Source organism: Molossus molossus, unplaced genomic scaffold, assembly GCF_014108415.1.
Source record: "Molossus molossus isolate mMolMol1 unplaced genomic scaffold, mMolMol1.p scaffold_m16_p_17, whole genome shotgun sequence".
Taxonomy (NCBI): Eukaryota; Metazoa; Chordata; class Mammalia; order Chiroptera; family Molossidae; genus Molossus; species Molossus molossus.
In genome coordinates, this window is record NW_023425352.1 from 51,465,351 (window position 1) to 51,487,971 (window position 22,621).

The following is a 22,621-nucleotide window of genomic DNA, read 5'->3' on the forward strand; positions in this document are numbered from 1 at the left end:
CTACTGATGGACACTTGGGCTGTTTCCAGATCTTAGCTATTGTAAATAGTGCTGCTATGAACATGGGGGTACATATATTCTTCCTGATTGGTGTTTCAGGCTTCTTAGGGTATATTCCTAGAAGCGGGATCACTGGGTCGAATGGAAGTTCGATTTTTAATTTTTTGAGGTAACACCATATTGTTTTCCATAGTGGCTGCACCAGTCTGCATTCCCACCAGCAGTGTATTAGAGTCCCCTTTTCTCCACACCCTCGCCAACGCTTGTTGTTTGATGATTTGTTGATGGCGGCCATTCTGACAGGTGTGAGGTGATACCTCATAGTTGTTTTAATTTGCATCTCTCTGATGATTAGTGATGTTGAGCATTTCTTCATATGTCTCTTGGCCATTTGTATGTCCTGTTTGGAGAGGTGTCTGTTCAGCTCCTCTGCCCATTTTTTAATTGGTTCTTTGTCTTCCTTTTGTTGAGTTGTATGAGTACTCTATATATATTGGAAATTAACCCCCTATCTGATATATCATTGGCAATGATGCTCTCCCATACAGTGGGTTGCCTTTCCATTTTGATGATTGTTTCTTTTGCTGTGCAGAAGCTTTTTAGTTTGATGTAATCCAGTGTGTTTATTTTTTCCTTTGTTTCTGTTGCCTTAGGTGATGTATCAGTGAAAATTCTGCTCCGTATGATGTCTGAAATTTTGTTGCCTACATTTTTTTCTAGAATTTTTATGGATTCACGGGTCACATTTAAGTCTTTTATCCATTTTGAGTTTATTTTTGTGTATGGTGTAAGTTGATGGTCTAGTTTCATTTTTTTGCATGTAGCTGTCCAATTTTCCCAACACCATTTATTAAAGAGGCTGTCTTTACTCCACTGTATGCTCTTGCCACCTTTGTCAAATATTAATTGAGCATATTGCCTTGGGTCCATTTCTGATATCTGGTATTGTGATCCCACCTACTCTGTCCTTCTTTTTCAAAATTGCTGTGGCTATTCGGGGACTTTTTTGGTTCCATATGAACTTTTGAAGTATTTGTTCTAATTCTGTGAAATATGTCGTTGGTATTTTGATGGGGATTGCATTGAATCTATAGATTGCTTTGGGTAGTATGGACATTTTAATGATGTTAATTCCTCCAATCCATGAACAAGGTATGTGCTTCCACTTTTTTATGTCTTCCTCTATTTCTTTTTTCAATGGCCTGTAGTTTTCTGTAAATAGGTGCTTTACTTCTTTGGTTAAGTTTATTCCTAGGTATCTTAATTTTTTTGCTGTGATAGTAAATGGGGTTGTTTTTTCAGTTTCTCTTTCTGTGAGTTCATCATTGGTGTATAAGAATGCCGTCAATTTCTTGACGTTAATTTTGTATCCTGCTACTTTGCCAAATTCATTTATTAAGTCTAGTAGATTTTTGATGGAGTCTTTAGGGTTTTCTATGTATATCATGTCATCTGCAAATAATGACAGTTTCACTTCCTCCTTTCCAATTTGGATCCCTTTTATTTTTTCCTCATGTCTGATTGCTGTGGCTAAGACTTTCAGTACTATGTTAAATAAGAGTGGCGAAAGTCGACATCCCTGTCTTGTTCCTGTTCTTAATGGAAATGTTTTTAGTTTCTGCCCATTGAGTATGATGTTAGCTGTAGGTCTTTCATATTTGGCCTTTATTATGTTGAGATAGCATCCCTCTATTCCCACATTGCTGAGCGTTTTTATCAGAAATGGATGCTGGATTTTGTCGAATGCTTTTTCAGCATATATTGATATGATCATGTGGTTTTTATTCTTCATTTTGTTTATGTGGTGTATCACATTTATTGATTTGCGAATATTGTACCAGCCTTGCATCCCTGGAATGAATCCCACTTGGTAATGGTGAATAATTTTTTTGATGTATTGCTGGATCCGATTTGCTAGTATTTTATTCAGGATTTTGGCATCTATGTTAATCAGGGATATTGGCCTGTAGTTTTCTTTCTTTGTAGTCTCTTTTTCTGGTTTTGGAATTAGAATTATGCTGGCATCATAGAACGTGTTTGGAAGTCTTCCTTTTTCTTGAATTTTTTGAAATAGTTGGTGGAGAATGGGTGTGTTGTAGCTCACTGTCCTTAGAATCCAACTTGTCTTTAAGCTGCCCTAATTAACAACCTCAGAGACAGCAAGATGAACAATGGGGAATGCTATAGAGGGCTTTCGCCCCATAAAAATTAACCAAGGTTTGACCTTCACTGGAAATTTGAAAAGCAACATCCTTCAAGAAAAGGGAGGACAAAAACGGCCCCAAGGCCAGAGTGTCCTGCATGCTCTGTAAAGAAACTGATAGGGAGAAACTGAAGCTCCCTTTACCCCATAAAACTGTAACTGTTCAACATGTGTGCATTGCACCTGACTGACCGCTGATAATCCGTCTCGAATTTGTTAGTTTTTAAAACTTGGATAATGAAATAAATAGCAGAATAGATGTATGCTGACCCAGTTCACCCAGTTCCCTTTCGCCTCAGCTCCCTCCCACCTCCGTTCCCTCCTGCTTATCGCTAACTGCCTCCGCTTCTGTACACGCAGCTTGCTTGCTCTGCTAAACTCTTGAATGACCCCTGCCCTGTATAAGCAACCCTCCCCCTGAGCTCGGGGCTGCAGTTCTCCTCTGTGTAGGTTGGCTGCAGTCCCTGCGCAGGTAATAAAACATCCCCCAAAACTGAAAAATGGAGTCTGAGTGTGGTCGATCTCCTGGGTTACAACATTTGGAGGCCCCAGCGAGATGAGCCGCGAGGTCCCCCTTTTCCGTGGGGTCGACCTCCTCAGACTACGTGGAGGGCTGCCTCCTCGCCCTCCGCACCTACATTCATTCTGGCTTTGATTCGGCTAATTTGGACTAAGACTTCAGCCTCGAGGACTTGAGTAAGGGATTTCCCCTTCCATCTGTTTTCTGTTCGGTAGCTCCGGAGCGTTCTGGGATTGTTGCGGGCGGGACGCTGCTCAACCGCACTTCCCCCTCAGGGTCGGGACGCTGACTCCTGACCTGGGAAACCCGGTGGGTTTCCATCTGTTCTGAAATTGGTACCAATCTGTTTTAATCTGGCACTTTCGGGTGCAGGAAACCCGGTGGGTTTCCATCTGGCATTTTCGGGTGCGTCTGTTCTGAAATTAGTATTTTGTGTTTTGACCGCGGTTGTCTGTCTATTTGTGTTCCGTGTTCTCTGCTGCTCTAACTGTTTTGCTTTCCGTAGGATGAGACAAGAACCGTCAATGCCCCGTACCCCCCTTGAATGCATTCTTGCTAACTTTTCTGACTTTTCCAGGAGATCCCAAGGCTACAGAACACCAGCCGATCCTGGGGTCCTCCGGACCCTCTGTGAGTTGGAGTGGCCAACATTCCGAGTTAATTAGCCATCCAAAGGGTCTTTTGACTTGAGTCTTTTGTTTGCTGTGAGGTCCGTTATGTACGGGGTTCCCCACCCTGATCAAAGGTATACATTAATATTTGGATTAGAAATGTCAGTGTCCGGAGGTTCAAATGAAAGGAAAAAAGTTTTGTTAACAATGCTTCCGCCTGTCCTGAAGGACAGTTAACTCCTCCCAGCCCCCGAGGAAATTCTATCCCATCCTTCAGGACCCCCTTGAGGTATACAAAAATGTCAATTAAACTGAGTTTGCCTACTTTGGGTTCTTATTACAGAAAAGCTAGAAGATGAATTTAGTTAATAATCTATTGATTAAAAAATGTCTATTGAGCCCTGGCCGGTTTGGCTCAGCGGTTAGAGCGTCGGCCTGCGGTCCGGAGAGACCCGGGTTCGGTTCCCGCTAAGGGCACGTACTTCGGTTGCAGTTTGTCCCCGGCCCTGGTTGGTCGTGCGGGTAGCAGCCACTCGATGTGTCCCTTTACGTCGATGTTTCTCTCTCTCTCCCTTCCTCTCTCTCCCTTCCACTCTATCTGTACAAAAAATGGAAAAATATCCTCGGGCGAGGATTAAAAATAAATAAATAAATAAATAAATAAAAAATGTCTATTGAAAATATGAATATATTTGCTAATCAGAGGAATGTTAATTACTTGTATTTGTCAAAAAAAGAAAAAATAGTCAACGTTTCTAAAAAGTTAAAAGTTCAGATTAGGTTAAAAAATTATATAATTTTAATAAAGGAAAATATAAGATATAGAAATATATATATTTTTAAAATTGTTCTAAAACTGGTTATTTCTGACTGGATAAAAAGGTTTATGAAAATTAAAAAATTTGTTAAGAAAAATCTTAGAAAGAAATTATAAATAAAATAAATTAATATAGAATTTATTTGGTTCTTTTTCAGCCTGTTAAAGGGGGAAAACATTTTTTTCCCAATATTTGCCTGGAAAGCAAAAGTTATATATATGTTATTGAAATGGTTTTATGTTATGTTAATCAAGTACTTGATTCCTTAAAGAGCCATTTTTTAAATCATAAGAACTGAAGTTTCACTGACCTATGTTTATGTTTAACATTTGTCATTGTCACTTTAAATAAATAATTGAATACTATTTAATTATATATATAATACTATATAATCTTTTGGTCAAATATGTTTGACAACCTTTCCAGGATTCGAATTTTAAGAAACTTTTTCTTGACCTGGAATTAGTTTTGAGTCATTCCAATAAGACCTGGAATTCCTCAAAGATTTATGTTCTCTCCTTATAAAAGGAAATCAAATCAGTGCAGATGGCTTAACACAGTCTGTTTCCTCACTGAAATATAGATAAGAGGACAACACACTCCAAATGCAAGAGCATACACACTACTAAGAGTGATTATTTGTTCACTTAGCAGATGCACAGATGCCTCTTATACGTGGGTCTCTGCTAACGCTGTGGGTTATGCGAACAGTCCTCACTTTAAAGGGGCTTATAATATATTTTGTAAAGTCATGCTTAAATTATTTAAAGAAAGAACATAATTAAGCCCCAGAGGCCTAAAGATCAGGCTCTTTTTAGTTTAACTAAAAAAAAAAAGTTTTTTCTTTCATGGTGCGATAATGTACTCACATATAAATAGAAAAAATAAATAAATAAATCTGAACGATAGTTACTATAGCATGAATAAAATGATATCTCTAATGTATTTGGGTCTCCACCTGAGAAGGGCTTTATGAAAAGAAAATTATAAAAATAATAAAGATTTAAGATTTATGAATAATGGAAAATAAAAATTGACATAAAGGAATAAAAAAAAAAGAATGATGATACTTTGCCGCTTTCTCCTGCCGTGTCGGCAGGGCAGGCTTTTCTCAGAGCCTCAGTTGCTGTGTCCCCTGTGTATAGGGGGACCCAATGTCTGAATGGATATAGACGTGTTCGGATGTACTAGCTTCTTTATGATGAGGTCTCAATGCCTCTTTGCAAGGCTTAATAATATTCTCACAGGCAAACTGTTTAACCATTGAAATGCCAGCCCGGGCTGCTCGTCCACAGCGGGTTTGACAGCAACTAGTTTCCAACAGGCTTCTCTGAACTTTAGGGATCCCAGGCATGGATACGAAATTCTCTTAGAGAGTTAAAAAAACACTCTGCCCCGTGTAAACAATGTTAAGACATTGCTCCCCTTTCCTGTGTCCTTTTGTAAACCTGGGGTCAGAGGAAATGTTCCCATTCCTCTGCCCACAGTAGGACCCAAATACTGTCGGAGGAAGGGCTTCCTTAGAACACTTTTCACCGTGTTCCCCTGTTAGGCCTATTGGCCCAATTGGCTGAATTAGCAAAGGTAGTAATAGCAGCCTTAAGAGAAACAGGGCACATAGAATAGGGTCACCCTAGGAAGGGAAATATGAGAAAGGGTCAGGACCACAGGCCTAGGTCCCAGTTAGGAATAGAAAAGACAAAGACAAAGTCAGGTATAGAAAAACAAAATAAAATGCTGTACTTAATTTAGGAAAATGACAGGGCTAGGGCTCCTTCCAACTGAGCCCTCTGGAACCCAGAATAATACTAAATAATAGGGGATAAACTAGTTAGTTTCCTAATAGACACTGGTGCAGCAGACTCAGTCTTGACCGAGCCAATGGGGCCCTAACTTACCCCTGGACTTCAAAGAGGACTATAGACCTTGGGGAAAATACTGTAACTCATTTGTTTTTGTTCCTGCCGGAGTGTCCATACCCCCTACTCTGACGTGATCTCCTCCAGAGATCATTTAATTGCTGGCCACTGCCACTCCAGGCCAGCCCCCGCATCAAGTTCCCCAAGACGTTGGCGGTCAATCCTGCCAGCCTGCCTCCAGATGATGACCCGGAGTAACCTCTGCAGGACGGCCTGGAGGCAATCGACACTGCAGATGGCCGCCCAGACCTCAGGGATGACCCACTGCCATCATCAGATGAGGTATTGTTCACGGACGGGAGCAACTATGTCCAGGAAGATATCAGATATGCCGGGGCAGCAATAGTAACTCTGGACCATGTCATTAAGTAGGGGAACTTCAGCCCGATGGACTGAACTCATAGCCCTAATCCAGGCTCTCTGATGAGACAAGGGGAACCATGCTGCATGTAAGGAAGATCGACATGTGGCCCTAAAACTAGTGGGGACCTCTCCAGATATCAGTTACCACACCAAACCCAAGTTCACCTCTGACTCCTACTTACACTGGGTCAGAAAATGACTTAACTGAGCAGAAACAAGTCATAAAGAAAATCAACGAATAATAGACACTGCCTGCTGGGAGATTGTTGGTCCCCGAGGCTCTAGGTCGGACTTTAGTCAACCAGTTGCACCAGCCTACCCTCTTAGGTTACACCAAGCTTACTGAACTCCTGAGAGGCAGATAATGTCCAATAAGGTCACAGGGAAAAGGAAAAGATAGAAGGAAGCAGGAATATATAGGTCTAAATGGGGAGGAAAAGAAAAAGGCTAGGGGATATGCAGACAGCAGATAGATTGAGCAACCTCTCAGGTTCATGTCAGGGGAGGGACTAGAAAAGTCACAGAGAGTCTATGTAAATTGAAGAAGGATTATGCAGAGAAAATAAAAAGATAGGAAGAAGAAAGATAGGGGCATACATATTACAGGAAGACAGGACAATAGAGGATTACTCAGGAAGGGAAGAAGATAAGACACTGAGAGGGGAGAACTTGCCCCTACTAATAGAATTACAGTCTAGGATGTAATAAAGGGAGTAACAGGTTTAGGCTACTCCTGACCCTTAGATCAGACAATGACCCCGCCTTGATAGCAAAGATATCACAGGATATCTCTAAGGGATTAAATATAAGTTAGAAGCTCCATTGTGCTTACCGCCCACAGAGTTCCAGGCAGGTAGAGCTCATGAACAGGACCTTAAAGGAAACCTTAACCAAATTTACTTTAGAAACCAGTGAAAACTGGACCACTCTGCTCCCCTCGCCCTCTTACAGTTCTTACAGGCCCTGCAGTCTTCCCAGAAGGCCGTCCATAAACACATCTGCGATGCCCTGCCTGTGCCCACCTCAGACTCTGTGCACCCTTTCCAGCCAGGGACTCGATGCAAATAAAGAAATTCACCATCCAAGGACTAACTCTGGCCTGGAAGGGACCATACACTGTCATCCTGCCTTCACCAACGGCTATCAAGGTCAACGGCATCCTGGTCTAGCTGCATCATTTCTGGTTGAAGGCAGAAAAAGCAGAATGAACGGTGCAGACCTCTCCAGATCCCTTAAAATGAGACTCTTACGTTTATCAGGACTCTAATTTTTCTGATTATAACTGTACAGGGGAATCTTTATAGATCTAGACCCCAGTAGAACTGGGTACTTAGAAATAAAACATTTTTTAAAAATCTTAAAAAATGTCAACCAGAAGAGGGTCTATATGCAGCCTTAGGTGAAACCTGCTATTCCTATGTCAACCATTCAGGTATAATCAGACAGAGCATCCAAATTCTAAGACAAAGAAACTAAGAAAAGGAGAACAGGTCTCCCATAATTAATATGAAAACTTATTTAATTAGTCACCATAGCTAACATCCCTGATTTCAGCTATAGCAGGGCCCCTACTGTTATTATTAATCGGAATAACTTATAAACCCATCCGAATTAATAGACTCCTAGCCTTCAGCAGAGAGAGAGTCTAATCCATAAAATTTAGGGTCTTAGCACAATCCTACTAGAGATTGTCTCCCCATGACAATTGTGAATCAATGGTTTGATCCACTCTCAAGAAAAGGGGGGAATGTTGTAGCTCACTGTCCTTAGAATCCAACTTGTCTTTAAGCTGCCCTAATTAACAACCTCAGAGACAGCAAGATGAACAATGGGGAATGTTATAGAGGGCTTTCGCCCCATAAAAATTAACCAAGGTTTGACCTTCACTGGGAATTTGAAAAGCAACATCCTTCAGGAAAAGGGAGGACAAAAACGGCCCCAAGGCCAGAGTGTCCTGCATGCTCTGTAAAGAAACTGATAGGGAGAAACTGAAGCTCCCTTTACCCCATAAAACTGTAACTGTTCAACATGTGTGCATTGCACCTGACTGACCGCTGATAATCCGTCTCGAATTTGTTAGTTTTTAAAACTTGGATAATGGAATGAATAGCAGGACAGATGTATGCTGACCCAGTTCACCCAGTTCCCTTTCGCCTCAGCTCCCTCCCACCTCCGTTCCCTCCTGCTTATCGCTAACTGCCTCCGCTTCTGTACAAGCAGCTTGCTTGCTCTGCTAAACTCTTGAATGACCCCTGCCCTATATAAGCAACCCTCCCCCTGAGCTCGGGGCTGCAGTTCTCCTCTGTGTAGGTTGGCTGCAGTCCCTGCACAGGTAATAAAACATCCCCAAAAACTGAAAAATGGAGTCTGAGTGTGGTCGATCTCCTGGGTTACAACAGGTGTTAGTTCTTTTTTGAATGTTCGGTAAAACTCCCCTGGGAAGCCATCTGGGCCTGGGCTTTTGTGCGCTGGGAGAGTCTTGATTACCTCTTCAATTTCCTTAGTTGTTATTGGTCTGTTCAAGTTTTCTATCTCTTCCCGGTCAAGTTTTGGGGGACTGTGTGTTTCTAGAAATTTGTCCATTTCGCTTAGATTATCGAATTTGTTGCCATATAGTTGTTCATAGTAGCTATTAACGATCTTTTGTATTTCTGTGGTGTCGGTTGTTACTTCTCCTCTTTCATTTCTGATTTTGTGTATTTGGGTTCTCTCTGTTTCTTGGTGAGTCTAGCTAAGGGTCCATCAATCTTGTTTATCTTTTCAAAAAACCAGCTCTTTGTTTCATTGATCCTTTGAATTGTTTTTTGTTTTTTTTTTGGTCTCTATGTCATTTATTTCTGCTCTGATCTTTACTATTTCCTTCCTTCTACTTGCTCTGGGGTTTTCTTTTTGTTTGCTTTCTAATTCTTTAAGTTGTGAGGTTAGACAATCAATTCGAAATTTTTCTTGTTTCTTGAGGTAGGCCTGTAGTGCTATGAACTTCCCTCTCAGAACTGCTTTTGCTGCATCCCATAGATTTTGTGTTGTTGTGTGTTCATTTTCATTGGTTTCCAGGAAGTTTTTAATTTCTTCCTTGATCTCCTCGGTAACCCATTCATTGTTTAATAACATGCTATTTAGCCTCCATATGTTGAAATGTCTTTGCATGTTCTTGTTGCAATTGGTTTCTAGTTTCATGCCATTGTGACCTGAGAGGATGCTTGATATGATTTCAATCTTCTTGAACTTGTAGAGATTTAGTTTGTGTCCTATCATGTGGTCTATCTTTGAGAATGTCCCATGTGCACTTGAGAAGAATGTATATTCTGTAGTTTTGGGGTATAATTCTCTGTAGATAGCTATTAAATCCATTTGGTCTAGTGCTTCATTTAGAGTCTCTGTTTCCTTGCTAATTTTTTGTTTACAGGATCTATCCAGTGCTGTCAACAGGGTGTTGAAGTCCCCTGCTATGATTGTATTGCTGTCAATTACTCCTTGGAAGTCCTCCAGAAGATTTTTAATATATTTTGATGCTCCTATATTGGGTGCATATATGTTTATCAAGGTTATATCTTCCTGTTGGATAGATCCTTTCAATATTATGTAGTGGCCTTCTTTGTCTCTAGTTATGGCCTTCATTTCGAAATCTATTTTGTCAGATATGAGTATTGCTACCCCAGCTTTTTTTTGCTTTCCATTTGCTTGAAAAATTTTTTTCCATCCCTTTACTTTCAATTTATGTGAGTCTTTTGTTGTGAGGTGAGTCTCTTGTAAACAGCATATATATGAGTCATGCTTTCTTATCGAATCAGCTACTCTGTGTCTTTTTTTTTTTATCCTCACCCGAGGTCATTTTTCCATTTTTTGTTCAGATAGAGCAGGAGGGAGAGAGAGGAAGAGAGAGAGAGAGAAACATCGATGTGAAGGGACACATTGAGTGGCTGCCACCTGCACGACCAACCAGGGCCAGGGACAAACTGCAACCAAAGTACATGCCCTTAGTGGGAACCAATCCAGGGTCTCTCTGGACCGCAGGCCGACGCTCCAACCGCTGAGCCAAACCGGCCAGGGCTACTCTGTGTCTTTTTATGGGAGCATTCAATCCATTTACATTTAAGGTGATTATTGATATATACTTATTTATTGCCATTTTTGTTTAGTGTGGTTCTATTTTTCTTCCCATTTCTCCTGCTAATTACAACAGTCCTTTTAACATTTCTTGCAGTGCTGGTTTGGTGCTAATGTATTCCCTTAGCCTTTTTTTGTCTGGGAAGCTCTTTATTTGACCTTATATTTTGAATGGTAGCCTTGCTGGGTAGAGTAGTCTTGGATTCCGATCCTTGTTTTTTATGACCTTGACTACTTCATGCCATTCCCTTCTGGCCTGTAGTGTTTCTTGTGAGAAGGCAGCTGAGAGCCTTATGAGGTTTCCTTTGTAGGTAACCTGTTGCTTCTCTCTTGCTGCTTTTAGGATTCTCTCTGTCTTTAATTTTTGGCATTTTAATTACTATGTGTCTTGGTGTGGGCCTGTTTGGGTTCTTCTTACTTGGGACTCTCTGTGCTTCTTGAACTTGAATGCCTTCTTCCTTCACCAAATTAGGGAAATTTTCTGTCACTATTTTTTTGAATATATTCTCTATCCCTTGCTCATTTTCTTCTTCTTCGGGGACTCCTATGATGCGAATATTATTACGTTTCCAGTTGTCCCACAGTTCTCTTAAGCTGTCTTCCTGTTTTTTAATCGTTTTTTCCTTTTGGTTTTCTGATTGGTTGATTTTTTCTACCCTGTCTTCTAAATCACTGATCCGGTCCTCAGCTTCCTCTACTCTGCTTTTTAAACCTTCCAATGTGTTTTTCATTTCTGATATGTCATTTTTTACCTCTTCTTGATGGTTTTTAATTTCCAATTGGCTTATTTTCAGCATCTCTATGTCCTTAGTCATGCTTTTGAGCTTCCTCAAGATCATGGCTCTGAATTCTAGCTCTGTTGCTTGCCTAACTGGTCCACATTGATCTCATCTTCGGTGGAGGTCTCTTGCTCTTTCATTTGGCTTCTGTTTCTGTGTTTCACCATTTTGGCTATCACAGTGGGCTTTGGAGCCTGTCAAGTTTTCCCTGTGAGTGTTGGTGTTCTGCTGTTTGTGGCTCCCTCTCCTGGGTTTAGATGAGCGAGGGAGGACCCACATTAAACACCACTGTCAAGTCTTACTTTCCTGGTTAAAGTTGCTAGCGCAGGAAAGGTACGGTTATCTTCTAGCTTTTTGCCTGGAGGCTAGCAGTCGAGGTTACTTGATGAGTTTTGGGTTGTCAGTTGATTAAAAAACTCCCTCAGGTGCTCAGCATAAGGGGATTTCTCAAGGGTGGGGCAGATGCTGGTTGTTAATGAGTTTCAATTAGCACTTCAATGGCCCACAGGGTGGGGTTGGATCTCCGAGGGAGGGGCCGCTGCCTCTCCCCAGAGCCCTGGGAAGGAGCAAGATGGCCACCGTCCTGCGTGGCTGCACTCAGCCAAAGCTCTGAGTGCCCTCCAAATCCCGAGTGTCCCCACACAGTTCCAGTCCTGTCTGCCCTCCCTCTGCCGGAGCCCAAGGTGAGTGGCTGTGGCTGTTTTAGCCTCTGTCCTGGCTGCGCTGTGGAGCCGCCTGGGAGTGTAACCCGCGGGCGCTGCTCCCAGCTAAGGCCGCTGCCGAGCTGCCGACCGTGGGCTCCCAGCCCCTGTCTCGCGCCTTCGCAATCCTACCAGGGTCGAGTCAGTGTCCCTGCTTATATGGTCCTCGCAAGCTGCTTTTCTGTTGGTTTTTCCCGTCAATTTGTCTGTGTTATAGTTGTAATTCCAGTTTGGTTCTGGGAGACGGTCTGTGTAGCTCCGTTCACTCCGCTGCCATTTTGGAATCACCTAAATCATCCACTTTCAACACCTAGCAACTCGGCCACTCTTGTTTCACCGTGTTCCCGCCTCTCTTTGCATTATTTTGAAGCGAATATCACATGACCTCTTTTCACCCATAAATATTTCAGTTTGTATCTCTAAAAAAATAGGACTCAACAAAACACCACAACCACCATTATCACACCTAACAGTTATGTCATAATATTATCAATATCCAGCATCCAGCATTCAAAATTCCTTGACCTTAACATCATTTTAACATAATTGGTTTGTTTGAGTGAGGATCCACATGAGATTTCTGTTTGTATTATCTATTAGCATATGGCAAACCGCTCCAAAATTTAGTGGTGTAGCACTGTGGCTTGGCAATCTGGGTGGTCCTTCTGCCGGTTCCTCTTGAGATGACTCATACAGCTGTGGTCCTCTAGATGGCTCAGCTGGGCTGGGAGGCTGCTTCATGTGGCTGGTGTTTAGTGCTAGATACTGGCTGGGGTGTCTTGGTTGCCTCCACGTGGCCTCTCATCCCCCAGGAGGCTAGACTGGGCTTTTTCCCAGCTTGGTGGCCCCAGGGTTCCAAGACAGCAAGAGGAGAAGCTCCAGGCTTCCTAAGACATAGGCTCCAGAATTTTCACATCATCACCATGCCACATTCTATTGGCCAAGGCAGGTCATGAAGTCAGCCTAGATTCAAGCCAGAAGAGAGAGAGTTGCCATATCTTGATGGGAGAAATAACAACATTACATTGCAAAAGGTATGTGGACACAAGGCCTATGATTTGTTAAGGTTCATTATAACAAAATCTACCACCGTGTTCACATTGAATTTGGTTGATGTGGTTCTTAGGTCTTTCAGTGTCTGGGTTCTCCTTCTGTCTCTTTCCCCCTCTACACAATTTATTTGTCATGTAAACGACTGGGTCATTCATAGTTTCTCACAGATTGGATTTTGTTGATTGCTTCCTAGTGATGTCACTTTACATGTTCTACCTTCTGTCCCCTGTATTTCCTGCAATTGATGGTTAGATCTGGAGGCTGTTAAAGTGTCTGGTGGTCTCCTTTTTGATGCTCAGCTTAATCAGTGGGCTCAAGGGATGTCAGCCTGATTCCTCCACTGTCAAGTTCCCCCGTCAGCTTTTCATCAGTGTTTTCAGCAGCAGCCACTGATGTTTATTGCTTAGACCCCTCACTGCATCTCAGATACAATCCAGACTCTTGACTGCATGGTCTAATTCCTGTTATGTTCTGTACCTTGTGATGGCTCTTACACACTCTCGCTTTTCCAGCCCCAACATCTCTGCCCTTCCTACTCTTCTGCTGTTCCCCTCTTTCAGCTTCTGGCTTAAATGTTGTCTTCTCAGAGAAGCCTGACCTGAGCATTCCATTTAAAGTAGCCCCACTATCATCTCTCAGAGCATCTTGTTTATTTTCTTCAGTCTGTCAACATTTTATTTGTTTTCAGGTCTGTTGTTTCCCTGCCACCCTTGAAAGTCAGTTCCTGGGGAGCAGGATTGTCCCTGTCTTGTTGGCAGCCACATCCCCAGCATCTCATCAGTGCCTGCCTGTAGTAAATGGTTCAGGAGATGACTGTTGACTCACTACTTGTTTGAAGGCAACAGGAAGAAAAGGTGAATCCTGATACCAGGTGACAGGATCCCGCTCAGCGCTGGCGTTGCTGGTGTTGCTGGTGTTGGAAGGCCTTCTCTGGGGTCCTCCAGAACGAACCCTCGTTACAGGGCCTGTTGGGAGCCTCCCCAGGCAGCTCGGCCCTGCTCGGCCTCAACATCAACTCTGAATCAGTGTTCATGACCCGGGGAATCTGTGGGTGTGATGAGTAGGGGGACTTGCCAGAAATTGCCTGGCTGGACTCCAGTCTGTCTGTTTCCTCACCTCACTCGGCCTCAGGAACATGTGAGCTCATGTTCCAAATGATGGGAAAGATGCTGCCCACCTCCAAACCCCGGCCGAGCCTGGGTATCATTCTCCAGTTTCCAGAACTTGTAGAACTTAGGCCAGTGTCCACCATTGTAGACGGATCTTTTCTTGAGGAGAAAAACTTCCTATTCCTGGCAACTCCCCCGGGCCAGGGGTGAAGACGGAAGGGAGGGAAACAGGGCTCCGGCCCTACCTAGGCTCCATGCCAGCAGCCAGAGACCTCATTCACACCCTTGACTTGTCCTTTCTGGGATCTTCCTGGTGCCCTTGTGGATACAGTATAGCCTGTGAAAATGTGACCCACTGAACCCCATTAAGCCATTTCCCTACTGGGGGAGCTCCCTGGAGGTCTCAGGGTGTAATGATGTTTGTCTCCAGGGCACTCTGACGATCTCAGAGACCAAGGCCTGGGGCACTGAAAGCTGAAGCCAGAGAGGAGATGGATGTGGAGGGGCGCACAGGTTCTCAGTGTGCGTCCCCGACCAACAACGTCACCTGGAACTTGTCACAGATGGAAATTCGTAGGCCTCACCCCTGGTCTAGGGAATCAGAAGCCCAGCTGACTCTGTTTTAATGCATTTTCTGGGTGATTCTGATACATGGTCCAGTTTGAGAATCACAGCACTAGAGGACTTGGACCAAAGCCCCTGGAGGCAGTGAACACACAGACTGGGAAGTCCCAGCCCTCCTTTCTGCCTCCTTCCCGATGTCTTCAGGTAATAGACTGAAAGTTTGGGTCCCCTCAAAATTCACATGTTGAAACCTAATCCCCAATGTGATGATATTTGAAGATGGGGTCTTTGGGAGGTAATCAAGTCTTGAGGGCAGAGCTCTCATGCATATCGGTGCCTTAAGAAAGAGACCCCAGAGACCCCCTCATCCCTCCCGCCACGTAGAACGCGGAGAAAAGACAGTGTGTGTGAACCATGAAGAGGGCCCTCGCCAATCTGCCGGTGCCTTGACCTGGGACTTCCCAGCCTCCGGAACTGTGGCAGGAGGTTTCTGTTCCTCACAACCCCCCAGTCTGTGGTTTTCTGTTGGAGCAGGCTGAGCAGCCTGGACACCACCTCGCCTCCGTGGGAACTCAGAGTTCTCATCTTTAAAATGGAAACACCACTCCTGGCTGCGACCTCGGGTAGCTCATGTCGCCTCTCTGCAAACCAGAGTCCCCTCCGATAAAACGAAGACAAGTTCGTGCTTACGGAAAAGGGGCTGTGGTGAGGAGTCGAGGAGACAATGTATGAAAATGTGGAGAATGCCGAGGACATGACATGTAAGAGGGTTAGTTAGCCCAACAGCAGCAGTACTGACTATCATAAGCTACACACTGGACGTGAGGATAATACTTTTATTATAATCTTGGTCTGGGCCTTCCTATAATGCCTACTGTGTGCGAGAGAAAACACCAAAGCGGAAAGCCCTGAGCACAGAGTCAGTCTGGGGATCTCCTGGAGCTCACAGCCCTCACACTAGTAACTTCATCGTTATCGCCACCTGCTGGCGTGTCCTGGTACAGCAGCTCAGCCCCACACTGGAGACCTGGGGTTCACCATACAACACCCACCTCCTGAGAGCCTCCTGGGTGAACACAGCCTGGGCCCAGAAGCACTGGAGACCTGCTGAAGAACACAACAGAAGGGGCTGCTGAGAGCACAAAGCAGTGAACAGTACGAATGGCTCGAGAACTCACAAAACCAGAAGTTCACGTTCATTTGTAATCAAATGTGATTTGAAAAGAACAGGGTAATCTTTTCATCAGATTGCCAGAGATAGGAAGTGCTCAGGGAGGGCCACGTGTGGCTGTGCACTGTTGGAGGACAGTGGGGCACAAGGCAGCTCAGCCTTCAAAACGGGAACAAGTCCATCCTGACAAGGGACCTGTTCTCACAGCCACACCTTCTACTTCTAGGGACTTTCCTGAGGAGCAGAGAGCGAATGGTGTGGGGAGGACACTGACCACGGGTGGTAATGGTTACAAAATAGCATGTATGTGTGTTATAGAAAGAATGTGTGTGGGTATGAACACAAATGACAAAAATAAATGTTTGTTCACGGGGTGTTTCAAGTGACTTTCATTTTCCTTTTCACTAACTTGCATTTTGACCTTTCTAATCAGAAGGGAGTTCTGATAAATGTGATTTAAAAGCTGACAACATGGGTGGTTCTAAACCCTGACTCACATCAAAATCACGTGGCTTTTGCCCTGGCTGGTGTTGCTCAGTGTTTAGAGCGTCAGTCCAAACACCGAAGGGTTGCAGGTTCGATCTGCGGCCCTGGTCAGGGAGAGTACAGGAGGCAACCAATCCATGTGTCTCTCTAACATTGATGCCTCCCCCGATTCCAATCTGTCTAAAAATCAGTGGAAAAAAATAAAAATAATAATTTTTAAAAATCACATGGGTTTTAATAATACTGAACACCCCCCATCCCACACTATATCAGAATCTCTTGGGGTGGGGTCCAGGCACTGATATTTCTCTTAAAAGCTCCCCTGGTGATTTCCAAATGTAGCCAGAGTTGAGAACCACTCAATTACACAGCCCCTGACCTCTAGCAACTTACAGTTGGGTTGAGTGAGGCTAAACATTTGGGGAAGGTCACCAAACTCTTTGAGACCCTAATGTATTTGAATTCATTTCACAGATGCTTTCCAAGGCTTTGTCCTGATATACCAAGGAATGGTCTCTTTCTACATGGAATTTACAGTCTTTGAAAGCTTCAGATCCTCTCTCAAAAAGTGCACTCGATGTTTTTCTCACACTTTCAGGGAAACAGTGGGGAGTTTTTAGGGTCATGGCCCATCTTTCACCCATGACCCCTTCTTCTAGCACTGTGATTTTCCCCTTGGGGAATCAGCTCTTCTCCTTACACACAACTTTCCAGGGATTGTCAATCAGGGGTCTACACCCATCCCTGCCCAAAAGATGGCCAATCTGATCTCTTTTGCTTCCGGTTTCACTGTATGTCCTACTAACACCGCTTCCCTTCCACAGATGACTTACCCCTGCTCTTTCACAAATCCCCATTGTTGATCAAGTTAGCCAGAGCCAGTTTCTGCTAGTTGTAACCAGTGTCTTGACTAAAACAAGACTAATGTAGACTCTCCTTGGGCCTCTGGGGGGTCTGCAGAGTCCAGGTTCAGAACCCCAGGAACAGTTAGTAGGGGTAGGGACAGAACCATAGACCCCAGCGTTCCTGCTCCCAGATTAGATATCTGCCCTCTTTCTGCTGCCTCTAAGGAACACTGTCTTCTACAGAGATTGTGCTGGTGTGCGGATATAGACCGGAAAGGACACTGACCTAGGAGTCAGAGGACAGCCTTAAGAGCTGGCCCAATAGGGTCACTCCAGAACTTGCATAGAAGATGGTCTTGGGCAGGCAACTTAATTCGAAGGAGATGCTTGGGAACCTATTTTAGAGCTGTTTTTGCAGAGTGTTTTAGTTTGGGGTGGCTTGGGGACTGATGACGGTAATCCTATGTGAACTGGGGAGACCCATGTCATCTCTGTGTCCTCCTTGGTTTTCACAGGTGGGTGGCTTGGGATTCTTCACCTCCCCACCACATGGAGTTGTTACAGGCTCAGCGGATATCAGAGAAAGTTACAAAGAGCCTCGCAGACATAAGAAGTGCTTCTTGGCAGAATTAGCATCTGCTAGGCAGCCACGGAGAACAGAAGGGTCCCAGCGAGGTTCCGGTGCATCAGGGTTTGTTCCCAAGGAAACCAGTCTGGGAAAAGGCCTGTGCTGGCCACTCAGCAGAGTGAAAGGTGGGTGCGCAGGAGGATCACTGCTGAGGGAGGCGCCCTGAGACTCGCGGCCTCTCTTCTGCCCCTTCTGAGCATAAGCTACAGCCCACGCCACTGCAGGCACCTACCACACCACATGGATTTTGCAAGCCCAGTTGCTTCTCCGTGAGTAAGAGCAGGCGGGCCTTCCCACAGTCATTTGGGTTGGCAAAGGCAAAGGCTGAGGGCTGAGTTCTTGGAGCAGCCACCAGGAGCTCCTAACAGGCCTCTTCTTGCACCTTCCCTTCCCCTGCTCTGAAGTCTTTCCACTTCTCTTCACTCCCTCCAGGAGGTCTCCAATTCACCCACCAGAAGCCGTGTCCTGCTGCAAGTCATTTACCTCGCCGGGAAACCGAAGCTGCCCAATCGCTCTCCACTCACATATCAAGCCTGCACCTCCGCACCCTTAAAGGGATCCCGGCCTTTAGAAAGCAGAGGAGAAGAGATTTAAAGGGGCAGGGGAAAGAGGAAGGGACTTTTCTCTCTCTGGCTCTAGGTGAGGCTAAACATCCTGCTTGGGGATCCCTCTCTGGGCTCTATGACTGTCTACTTCCTTGGTCTGCCCACAACACTGGTCATGGTGTTTCCTACTTTGGCTATGTGTAGAACACTGTTTTCTTCCACTAAGCTAGAAATGTCTTAGTGGCTGAAGCCATGCCTGGCTCAGCTCAGAATATGCCCTACCATCTGCACAGGGCCTAGAACATATAGATTAGATGATTAATGAACGTTGGCAATTAATATAGTTCCTGAAGGTGATGAATTTTCCTACAACACTGCTTTAGTTATATTCCATAGGCTCTGATATATACTGTTTTCATTATTTTTGAATTGCTTTTTACATAGCCTCAAGCTATCGAGAAGTACAGATTGGTAGACACAAAATAGTCACGGGGATGTACAGTACAGCACGGGAAACACAGCCAGTGACATTGTAATGGCTGTGTGTGGTGCCAGGTGGGGACTGGAAATACCGGGGGGAACCCTTTGTAAAGTATGTGACTATCTAACCACTATGCTGTACACCTGAAACTAATACAAATAATATTGACTGTAAACTGTAACTGAAAACATTTTTTAAATTAAAAAAAAAGTACAATTAAAATAAAGAAAAAAGCTATCTCTGACAAGGAAAGGAGAATTGTTTTCATTTCACAGGTAGTAAAATCAAAGCCCGAAGACAAAGAGACTTGCTATTAGAACACAACGGGCAGTTTCACTCGGCTCCACGATTCAGGGTCCGTCACGTAGGCCACGAGACTTGGTCTGAGTTTGAGCCCCTGCTCAGGGCCTACCACTTCCACCCACTTTCTCTTCTCTGGCTATCATCAAGTCACCCATAAAAGCCTCCAGTGTCCGTGAGCAGTGACTGGGGATCCTTGATGGGAGGGACCTTGCCTGTCCGAGGCTCCAGCTACACGTCGACAGCATGCACACCGCGTGGTCATCCAAAACCTTTCCTGCGGAAGCAGCACACAGTGACCAGAGGCAGAGCCAGGCTCCTCTGAGCTCAACCAAGAAATAACGGAATGAACACCTAACCCCTTTGGGCTCCATTCTGCCCCTACCTACTGCTTCCGGACTGGGCATCACACCTGGAGCCTCCGTGTCCCTGTTCCAAGCGACTCGTGTTTTCTCTCCCCCTTCCCAGCAGGATCTTCTTTTATGGAAGATTCTGATAAACTTGTTCCTGCGGTAATAACTCATAACAACTTAAAGTGCTGTGTCTGTTGTGGGCATTTGCATTTCAAAGGGAGTCAAACCTTAAATCAGAAAAGGCAAAACTCGAAGGGTGCGAGTTCAGTTATTGATGAGAGAGTAACGAAGGGTATTGGAGGAGAGACTACATTTAGTCATTTTATATTCGTCTCTTAAGTAGATCTGGTAAAAATGAGCCACGTTATCAGTTCTACTCTCTGTGCCTCGGTTTCCTCATTTGTAAAATCAGGGTTTAGCAGCTGCTTACTCAGGCCCTTCCTGGCTCTGATAACCTGGGGTCTTCACAACAGAACGGGCCATCCAACGATGGCAGCAGAAATACTGACGGTAACCACTGCCTCAGCTCACCGCTGGCAGCAGGAGAGATTGCCATTGGACGTATCATGACCTCAGTGGGAACCAGACTGGCACCTACCTGGCCTCTGCCTCCCCTCCCATTCCCTACTCCCAGCCAGGCAGGAGGGGCTTCGGGACAAAGCCGGATAGCTGGACTCCATGGAGGCTGCAGCCCCAAGTGTTCCCAGAATCCAGGTTGTTTGTCCCCAGGCCTGCTATAGCTCAAGACTGGGCAAGCTGTACCTCCAAAGCTCAGTTTTATCATCTGTTAAATGGCAGTGAGGATGATGCTGTCTCCCTGCCCACCTCCTAGACTGGGTGGGCAGCTTCCGGGGGATGAAATGCTTTATGAAAAGCACAGGGCACAATGCCTCTGAAAGCGTTTGACAGAACCCACCTGAACTTCTAAGACGCTCCTGTGTCCTGGGCTGGAGGGAGACCAGCTGGCTCACTTCTCTCCCCTCCTCTTTCCAGTGACCTCCTTCCCCCACCTGGGCCCTTCCCGCAGCACCACCTCCAGCCAGTGCAGCGGGCATCCTATGGACCTCCCTCCTCCACAGAGCTCTGGAGGCTGTCAGGGACCCCAAGGAGCCACTAGACTGGGGTAGGCTGGGACTGGGCTGGGGAGTGGATCGGATTTCCTGTCCTCTGCCACGTGTCACATAGCACACACCACAGCCAAGGCCCAGAGGGAAAGCCTGATGAAGGTGGCTGCCTGGCTGGTCCCGGCAACCCCGCAGGTGGCAGCGTCTGTCCACAGGTATCAGAGGAGGCTCCTGGACCACCAGAAACCATCCAGGCCAGAGTTTTGCTCCAGCCACCCAAGAATTTCCCCTTCTGCTCCAGCCAGTGCTCCTGCTCAAGTCTTCTAGGCCAGCCCTGAGAGGCAGGAAGTTCTTCCTGAGGTTGAGTTACATTTTCTTGCTGTAACTTCCCCCACCTGTCCCATTTCTGCTCCCTGGAGCCACTCAGAACAAGAATGAGCCCCTGTCCCCAGGGTCATCCCCTCGGCTCACCTTCTTCCCACCAGAACATCCCCTGGCCTCTTCAGGGAGAGGACTTCTAGTTCTCTGTCAGTCCATGTGGTTCACCCTGTAATTTCCCTCAAGAACACGAGCCAGATCTCTCCCGTTTGTGCCCTGACCTGGAATCGAACTGGACACCTCCGGGAGCACGGGCTGACGCTCAGTCACTGAGCCACACTGGCCAGGGCTCAGATCTCTCCCGTTTGTGCCCTGACCTGGAATCGAACTGGACACCTCCGGGAGCACGGGCTGACGCTCAGTCACTGAGCCACACTGGCCAGGGCTCAGATCTCTCCCATTTGAAATGTATGCAGTTGATGTTTTGGACCTAAATCCAGGGCTTCGACTTTTACTTACACTTACATTTCATTTTCTTGGTTTCCATCCAGCATTCCAGCATGTCGAGATAACCCCACATCTTGGATCTGTTGCCATGTGAGTGTTACGGCTTTTGCCGCAGATTTGATAAGCATGACTTTTATTTTCCTGTGAAATGATTTAATGCCACATCAAGGTCAGAGCCGCAGGGACCTCGAGGCTTCATTCAAGCCTTTAATGAAAGTCTGTGGTCAGTCCTCCAGCCCCCATTTTTGCACCTCTCCACCGGATCACTGGGCTTCCGTGGAAGGTCCCTATAGCGTCCTGCTGAAATGTCCTAATTCATCTTTCTACCTCTCAGAAACTCAGTCTGAAAGAGGAAATTTGGGAGATTTAGCATGATTTGTTGTTAGTGAGCACTAATATTAACTTCTATTGAGCACTGCATTATTTCCTTCCTTTTTGAGAAATTTTGTTTTTATAAAAAGTGATGTGCTTATTAAAAAGTAATACCCGTGGGCAATGCATGTGTGATGCTTCCTGCCACATCTTCTCAGCCCAAAGGTTCTAGCTGGGGCGGACAGTGCCTTGGACTTCCAGCGCCCCATCACGCCAGCACCCGGGGTTCTCTCTGCTTTGCTTCCTTAGAAGTCATGAAGAGGAGCCACCTCCAAGTGCAGGAGAGGGGCAACCTTCAACCAAGGGCGAGGGGCAAACAGCAGTCAGCTCCGCACCTCATGTGGGGCAAATCTCGGGTGCGTTCTTCATTTTTCTCACGTCCCCAGGGAGACAGAACCCCAGTTGCTCACAGCGAAGCCCAGTTCATAAATGCACCCATCTCTTTCCTTACTCCCTCTCCCATCTCACTCCCCTGATTTCTGCTTCCACACATCACCTCCCAAATCTACTCATTGTACCCAAGCCCCGGCTCTAGGGTGTGCTTTCAGAAGCAAGAGAGTCCAAACACAGATGTTAGTAACATCTCTCTGCATATGGTTTACATATATAAACAGTAATAAGCCTACGTAATTTTGCATAAAGGAGATCATACGACACGTGTTCTAAAACCTGCTCTTTTTGATCACTCACAGTAGACAGTGAACATATTTTCATACCAGTAAGTAAGCATCCTAAGCACAGTTCTTAATCTCTGCATAGTATGCCATTGCAGGTGTGTCTGATCTTTAATTTACTTCGCTAGTG